The sequence below is a fragment of the Pristiophorus japonicus genome, unplaced genomic scaffold (genome assembly GCF_044704955.1).
Source record: "Pristiophorus japonicus isolate sPriJap1 unplaced genomic scaffold, sPriJap1.hap1 HAP1_SCAFFOLD_35, whole genome shotgun sequence".
NCBI classification, from domain to species: domain Eukaryota; kingdom Metazoa; phylum Chordata; class Chondrichthyes; family Pristiophoridae; genus Pristiophorus; species Pristiophorus japonicus.
The window spans coordinates 2,831,655-2,839,058 of record NW_027253324.1 but is presented as its reverse complement, the minus strand read 5'-3'; the positions used below and the strand labels follow the sequence as shown (position 1 = coordinate 2,839,058).

The 7,404-nt window shown below is 43.1% G+C and overlaps 1 non-coding gene across 1 annotated transcript; it reads right to left on the bottom strand.

Moving 5' to 3' along the window:
• Positions 1-5,489: 5,489 nt before the first annotated feature.
• trnah-gug (transfer RNA histidin (anticodon GUG)) lies at positions 5,490-5,561 on the bottom strand. The gene has a single exon. It is a non-coding gene; the product is annotated as a tRNA-His (tRNA).
• Between the last annotated feature and the right edge of the window lie 1,843 nt (positions 5,562-7,404).

Sequence of the window (7,404 nt, the reverse complement as noted above, 5' to 3'; positions counted from 1 at the left end):
ACAGAGCCTGGTCTGCCCTAAAGGTCTCCATAATTATCATCTGTTAAGAGACGCTTGCTTAAATCCATCAGGAACCATCAAGACTGGTGAGATGAGAATGACCAAGAGATCCAGGAGCTAATAAAGCACAAATGCGAGGCATTTTTGAAACGAAAACAGCAGCACAACTGGATGGCAAGAAAGCAGCTCTTTCGACGTCTGAACACCGAGGTCCAAGATAAAACTCGCCTTATAATAACAGGTGATGGGTGGATATAGTGTAGGCGATCCTGCAATGAATTGACAAACACGACGTGCATGGATTCTTTAGCACATTCAAGACCACCTACGGTGCAAGCAGCCACGTTTTTACCCCACTGAGGCCAAGGATGTAGAGGTGGTTATCAAGGACAGAGACGCAATCAGTGCCCGCTGGATAGAGTACATCGATATACCCCAAAACGACATAATGTCTTCGATGTGAATGTCCTCATTTGCATCCCACACCATACTACACGCCACCACCTCAGCACAAAACCAACCCGGCATGAGGTTGAAAAGGCCATCTGATAATTAAAGATCAAAAAGGCCACAGGAGCAGCTGGAATGCCAGCCGATGAACTTAAGCATGGCTAAGCAGCAATGTTGGCACTATTCCATGCACTCAATACTCTTACTTGGAAGGAGGTGAGCATGCCAGTGGACCTCAGAGAAGCTATAATCGTGAACCTCTTCAAGAATGGCGACATTTCTGATGGCAGTAATTAAATAGGAGTTCCCCTGCTGTCTGCCACATGAAAAATTATCACAATAATCCTCCACAATCATCTTCCCGCATTGGCTAAAGAGTTCCTCCCAGAATCGCAAAACATATTCCGCCCACTGAGCGCGACAGTCGCCATGATCTTCACCACACGTCAAACTCAAGAAAAATGCAGAGGGCAGCATCCACCTATATAAGTTGCATTTTTTGAACAAACAATGGCCTCCGATACCCTCAGCCCTGAGGGATTATGGAGCGTCCTTCTCTAATTCGGCTGCCCTCAAAAGATTTTCACCATCCTTCGCCTCCTTCACGATGACATGCAAGCCTTGATCATGACAAACGGATCCACCAGATACTCAATACCCATGCGAACCGCGGTCAAGCAAGGCTGTGTCGCCATCATAACGCTCTTCTCGCTCTTCCTTTCTGCAATGATGCTTCTCACCCTCATTAAGCTCGCCACTTTATTTGAGCTAATTTGCAGAATTAACGGGAAATTGTTCAACCTGCATTGCCTCCAGTCTGGATCCAAGGTCGCACAATCCTCTGTTATTGAATTACAGGACGCAGACAGTGGGAGGTCTAACTCTAAACCATCGTCAATCACTTCACCAAAGCGTACGAGGGTTTGGGCATTAAATAAAACATCCGTAAGGCAAAGGTTTTCTACCAAGCTGCCCTTGCCGCACAATACACCATACCCACCCCCGCGATTATCAAGTTCCATGACGAGGCCTTGGACAAGGTGAAATATTTTCCATACCTGAGCTGCCTACTTTCAACGTCCAACACCGCCTTCCGTTTGAAAGTGCAACCTTCGCTTGCCTGAGGAAGAGAGTGTTCGAACACCAGGGCGTCAAACCCGGCATCAAGCTCATTGTCTACAGAGGAATAGTCAACCCGCCCTGCTGTATGCTTCAGATTCGTGGACTATGTAAAGTAGGCAACTCATAGTACTGGAGAAGTAACACCAACGCTTGCGCAGCAAGATCCAAAAATATATTGGTTCAATTGAACCTTCAACGTCAGTGTTCGAGCTCAGACCAACATTCCCATCATCGAAACATTGACCACCCTTCATCAACTCCGATGGCCGGGCGACATCGCCCACATGCCCGATACTGAACTCCCAAAACAAGGGCTCGACTCAGAGATCCAGCACGGCATGCGAGTCCTTGCAGGGCAGAGGAGAAGCTTCAAGGACTCACTCAAAGCCTCCTTGAAAAATTGCAACAACCCCACCGCTATCTGGGATTCTGCAGCACAAGACATTTCAAGAGTGGAGGAGAAGCATCTGTGAAGGCAGGGAACACCTCGAGTCTGTTCGTTGGGAGCATGCAGATGCCAAGGACAAACAGCGGAAGGAGCCCAAGACAATAGATGCACCCCACCCATCCGGCCCTAAAACCAACATCAGCCTCACCTGTGACAGAGTCTGTAGTACCGCATTGTTCTCAACAGACAACTGTGAACTCATATTTGAGTGGAAGCAAGACATCCTTGACTCCGAATGCGTGCATAAGAGAAGACAAACAAGGTAAGATCTAAATGCACAGAAACATTCAAGGATAGGATATATAACCATACGAGGCAGTTACGTTGAATGAGTTCGATGAAGATGGGTGGAAGGAAAATCTTGTGGAGCATAAACACAAGCATTGACCTGATTGGCCGAATGGAAGATTATGTACACTAAATACATTGTATAACGTGTTGAACATCAGTATGCATTTGAATCTCTTTATGTGAATGCACACAGCATTCATAACAAATTTGCTGAACTGTCGGCACGAATATGTTGCAGTCCATTATTGAAAAAGCAATAGCAGAACATTTGGAAAGACATAATTCGGTCAGGCAGAGTCAGCATGTTTTTTGAAAGGGAATTGATGTTTGACAAAGTTGCTGTAATTCTTTGAGGAAGTAACGTGCAGGATGGTTAAAGGGGAACCAGTCGATGTGGTGTATTTGTATAACAGAAGGCATTTCACAAGGTTCCTCATAAAAGCTTACTGCACAAGATAAAAGTTCAAAGGATTGGGGTTAATATATTAGCTTAGATAGCGTGTTGGCTAATGAATAGAAAACAAAGTGTCGGTATAAATGGTTCATTCTCGGGTTGGCAATCATTAATTTTTGGGTGCCGCAGGGATTAGTGCTTGGACCAGACTATTTACAATCTATATTAACGACATGGATGAAGCGGCCGAGTATAACGTCGACAAATTTGGTGACGATACAAATATTGGTGGAGAAGCAATGCATGAGGACAACATAAAAAACCTGCAAAAGCACATAGACAGGCTAAGTGAGTGGGAAAACATTTGGAAGGTGGAGTAAAATGTTGGACCGTGTGAGGTCTGCATGTTGGCAGAAAAAAATCAAAGAACAAGTTATTTTTAAATGCAGATAAATTTCAAAATGATGCTGTAGAGCGGGGCCTGGGGATCCTGGTGCATTAAATACAAAGTTTAGTATGCAGGTAGCAGCAAGTGATGAGGAAGGACAAGGGAATCTTGGCCTTCATTGAAATGGGGATGGAGTATAAAAGCAGGGATGTCTTGCTGCAGTAGGACAGGGTATTGGTGAGCACACGTGGAACCCTGCTTACAGTTTTGGTTTTCAAATTTACAAAAGAATATACTTGCTTTGGATGCAGTTCAGAGAAGGTTCACTAGGTTCATTCCGCTGAATGTTACAAGGAAAGTTTGATTGGTTTGTCCTCTTCTCATTGGAATTCAGATGATTCAGAGGTTGATCTTACCGAAACGTATACCATTATGAGGAGTGTTGACAAGGTTGATGCAGAGGCGCTATTTCCACTGATAGTGGAGATTGAACTAGAGGGCATAATCTTAGAATAAGGGGCCGCCCATTTAAAACTGGAACAAGAACGAATTACTACTCCTAGATTGCTGTAAAGCTGTGGAATTCGTGGCTCAGAGAACTTTGGAGGCTGGGTCATTGCATGCATTTAAATCAGAGATAGACAGTTTCTTAACCGATAAGGGCATAATGGGTTATGGGGAGCTGTCAGAGAAATACACCTGTGTACATACGGGTCGAGAGGCCTTATGGCCTGCTCCTGCTCCTATTTCTTATGTTATTATTATATTTCCAATATACGTCACCCATACCTAATTCTGACACATTACTGCAATTGGAGGGATTCATCCTCTCCATATGCTCTCCCCGATACTTACGTTTCAATGACGTTCCAATAGACACCGCACATTTCACAAGATGGGATTGTTTCATTCTATGAATACAATCGCTGAACACTCAGTCCCCAGTCACTTTCTAATATACACAGCTCATGACCCGATATTGATTCATTTTTCATATGGAAGGGATTTCTCTCGTGAATATACTCCGTAATATATAATACACCTTATATATCCAAAATACTCAGCCAATGGCCAATAATGACATTAATGTAATGGAAGAGTTTTACCTTGTCAATATTCGCCATTTAGTGACTCGCTAAAATGGGTGGTAGTAGGGCGGTAAAGAAACAAATGATGGTCCAGGTCAGGTGTTCGTGTGAAAAGCAGAACCATTAGCAGCATCTGCTGTCCGAGAGAACGGGAGCACTGGTTCGGATGCGATTTGTTGAATTTACATTTGAGTTCGGAAGGTTGTAAAGTGCCTACATGTTTACTCAATTGGTTGGTTAGAACGTTGCTCCTGTGAAGCTCTGTCTTTCGAAAAATGTGGGAATGAAAGCCAAATTCACTGGCTTTTAATGTAACGTTAATCTTTTCTGCAAAGCCGATCGGCTGTGAGAAGGTGATTTTTGACGAAACCATAGTGACGACAATGTGGGATTTTCAACCAGGATCTGTCCCAGCTCAACCCTGAAAATGTTAACGCGAGATGAAATCGCTGGACCGCAGATTCTCCGATATAAAACAACGAAACTCATTACGCATTGAAATCTAATTAACTGAAAGTGAAGAAGAAAGGTTTTCCTTCCACCTTGCCTGTGCTGTTTCCCTGCGAATGGTATCGAATTAGTCCCACTCACCGTAATCCGACAAATGTTTCCCATTAATGCACACATTTATAATTTTTGACGTGAAATGAGCTGAGTGCTGCATACTTAGAGCAAAAGCTTAATTTGGCCATGAAGATTACAGTGATTAAAAAAACAAACAGAGGCATGAAATGTTCACGATGATTATATTCGAATCCGCGCATATAGCGCACAATTGATTGGAATATTCTTCGCCTCAAGCACTCTGCTACCTCATATTGCTGGAACATTGTAACCAATCATTCTGCTTTCTGCTTTTTGAATCCAAACAGAAATTCCCAGCGCCAAACTGAACTCACCGCTTGTGCACCCAGTTGCAAAAATGTTGAAAATTAACAATCAGCCTCTGTCAGTAGAAGGCCTTACGTTACTTCAGGTGAAAGAGCGCCAGAAATGATCGGTTTTGAAACAGATTCAGAACAGTGGAAAAAAGTTTCACACGGTAAATTAAACGACTAACATCGGACTTCGTATGCATCGAAGTCAGGCGCCTTTTCCATTCGCCCACGGAGCCAGTGCAGCCGCCACAATAATTATTTGGGGAGAATTGTAAGCAAAGGGCTATTGTTTCAGGAAGGCAGAAAAAGTTCAGGCAAGAGGCGCGTTTGAATGAGTAAATATGTTTCTGCCGCCAACAAAAGAATATTTATTTCATGTTGTAAAGGTTGATGTTTTGCTATGATCCATCAGCAGATAAAAGGCAAACTCTGCCATGACTCGGATTCGAACCGAGGTTCCTGCGGCCACAACGCAGTGTACTAACCACTATACGATCACGGCGCCCCACATCAGCTCCGGTATTTCGACCCTGATCACAGCAAAGCCACACACAGCACTGTTTAGAAAACATGTTTTTATTTGATGAGGCCAAACTTAGCCCTGACAAATTATGTCAGCGGTGGGATTTGACCGACAACCTGCAGCGAATAGAGCGTTAATCCAGAATAGGAGTGACTGCAGCCGCAGTTACGTTTAAAAGGATTGTTCCCCTTTCACACGGAAATAAATTCGTCCATTGTGCGTTGTAAAAAAAAAAGCCTGGTTCCCGCTGGGAGTTGAATGCAGGTTTCTCCTTTGTAAAGAAAGCGCTTTGATCAGCGAAGCCACGGGGCCAAATACACCACGACCGACTTCCCTCCACTGAATGCTATCAATCAGATTGCTGTCACTGCCTTTTGGACTCTGAAGCCGTTTTGGATCTAACCACCTCCCTTGTCTATTCCGCCATGTGTGCCGATGCTATCTCTCGCTGCGTAAATCACAGCTTCAATCTGTGGGTTGATGCCGAATGATTTCCAGTGTTTGTTTTGAACATGAACTAAATGTGAACAAAACAACATAAGGAATATGAGCAGGAGTAGGCAATATGGTCATTCGAGCCTGCTCTGACATTCAATAAGATCATGGCTGACACGATCATGGAATCAGCTCTACTTCAATGCCCGATCCTTTAATCCAGTATCGCTCGAAAATCTGTCCATCATTGCCTTAAATATATTCAATGACCCAGCCTCCAATAATTCCAGGCATTTATAAGTCCCTGAGAGAAGAAATGTCTCCACATCTCAGTTTGAAATGGGCGGCCCCTTATTCTGAGTGTATCAGCCAAACTACTTTTGAAACTGGGCAACTAATCAGCAAAAATTCATAACAAGATGTTATTTATTGTGATGAGGCAAATACAATATTCGGACTCGCAAGAATTAGCTTCAATTACGTGCAAAACGAATCTGTGACACCAACGCGATTCCAACTGCCCTAATATTAATTGGGATATAATTAATGTGACAGGTATTGAGCATGAATACTTCCTAAAACATATTCAGGAGAATGTGTTTTTCATCCAGTATGTAGCAAGCCCAACAAAGGTTCTGGACTTAGAGTGAGGGAATGAAGCTGGGCAGGTGGTAGGAGTATCAATTTGACAACATTTTGCTGCGAATGATCATAATTCAGTTAGATATTGTGTAGTTGCGGAAAAGGAAAAAGATAAACCAGGAATAAAAAGTTTCATTCGGGGGGGGAACCAGTTTTACTGAGCTGAGTTATGATTTAGCCAAAGTCGACTGGAAACAACTGTTGAAGGTAAATCAGTTTCATAGCAGTGGGAGGCCTTTAAGGAGGAGAACTTGATGGTACAGAGCAAGTATGTTCCCTTAAAGAAAAAGAGTGGGAATAATAAATCTAAAGCCCCAGGAATTAAAGTGGCATACAGGGTAGTTAAAGCAAAAAGGGGAGGCTTTTGATAGCACCAAGGGCTCAAATCTGCAGAAACCCGAGCGGAGTACAGAAAGTGTGGCGGTAAAATTTAAAATGGAAGTTTGGAAAGCAAAGAGAGAGCAGGAAAAATTGTTTGTATGTAAAATCAATGAAACACAGAACATGTTTTATATGTACATTAATGCAAGACATTATCTAAAGGAAGAGTCAGGCCTATTAGAGATTGTGAAGGTAAATTTTACGTGAAGTTCGATGGCCTGGAAATAGTTCTTCCTGACTAAAGTTCATCTGTTTTCAGAAAAGGGAGTGGCGATGCCACATTGCATTCAGGTGGAAGAGTGTGAAATATTAGATGAAAGATATATAGTGAGATTGGAATTATTTAGGAACGTAGCAGCAATGA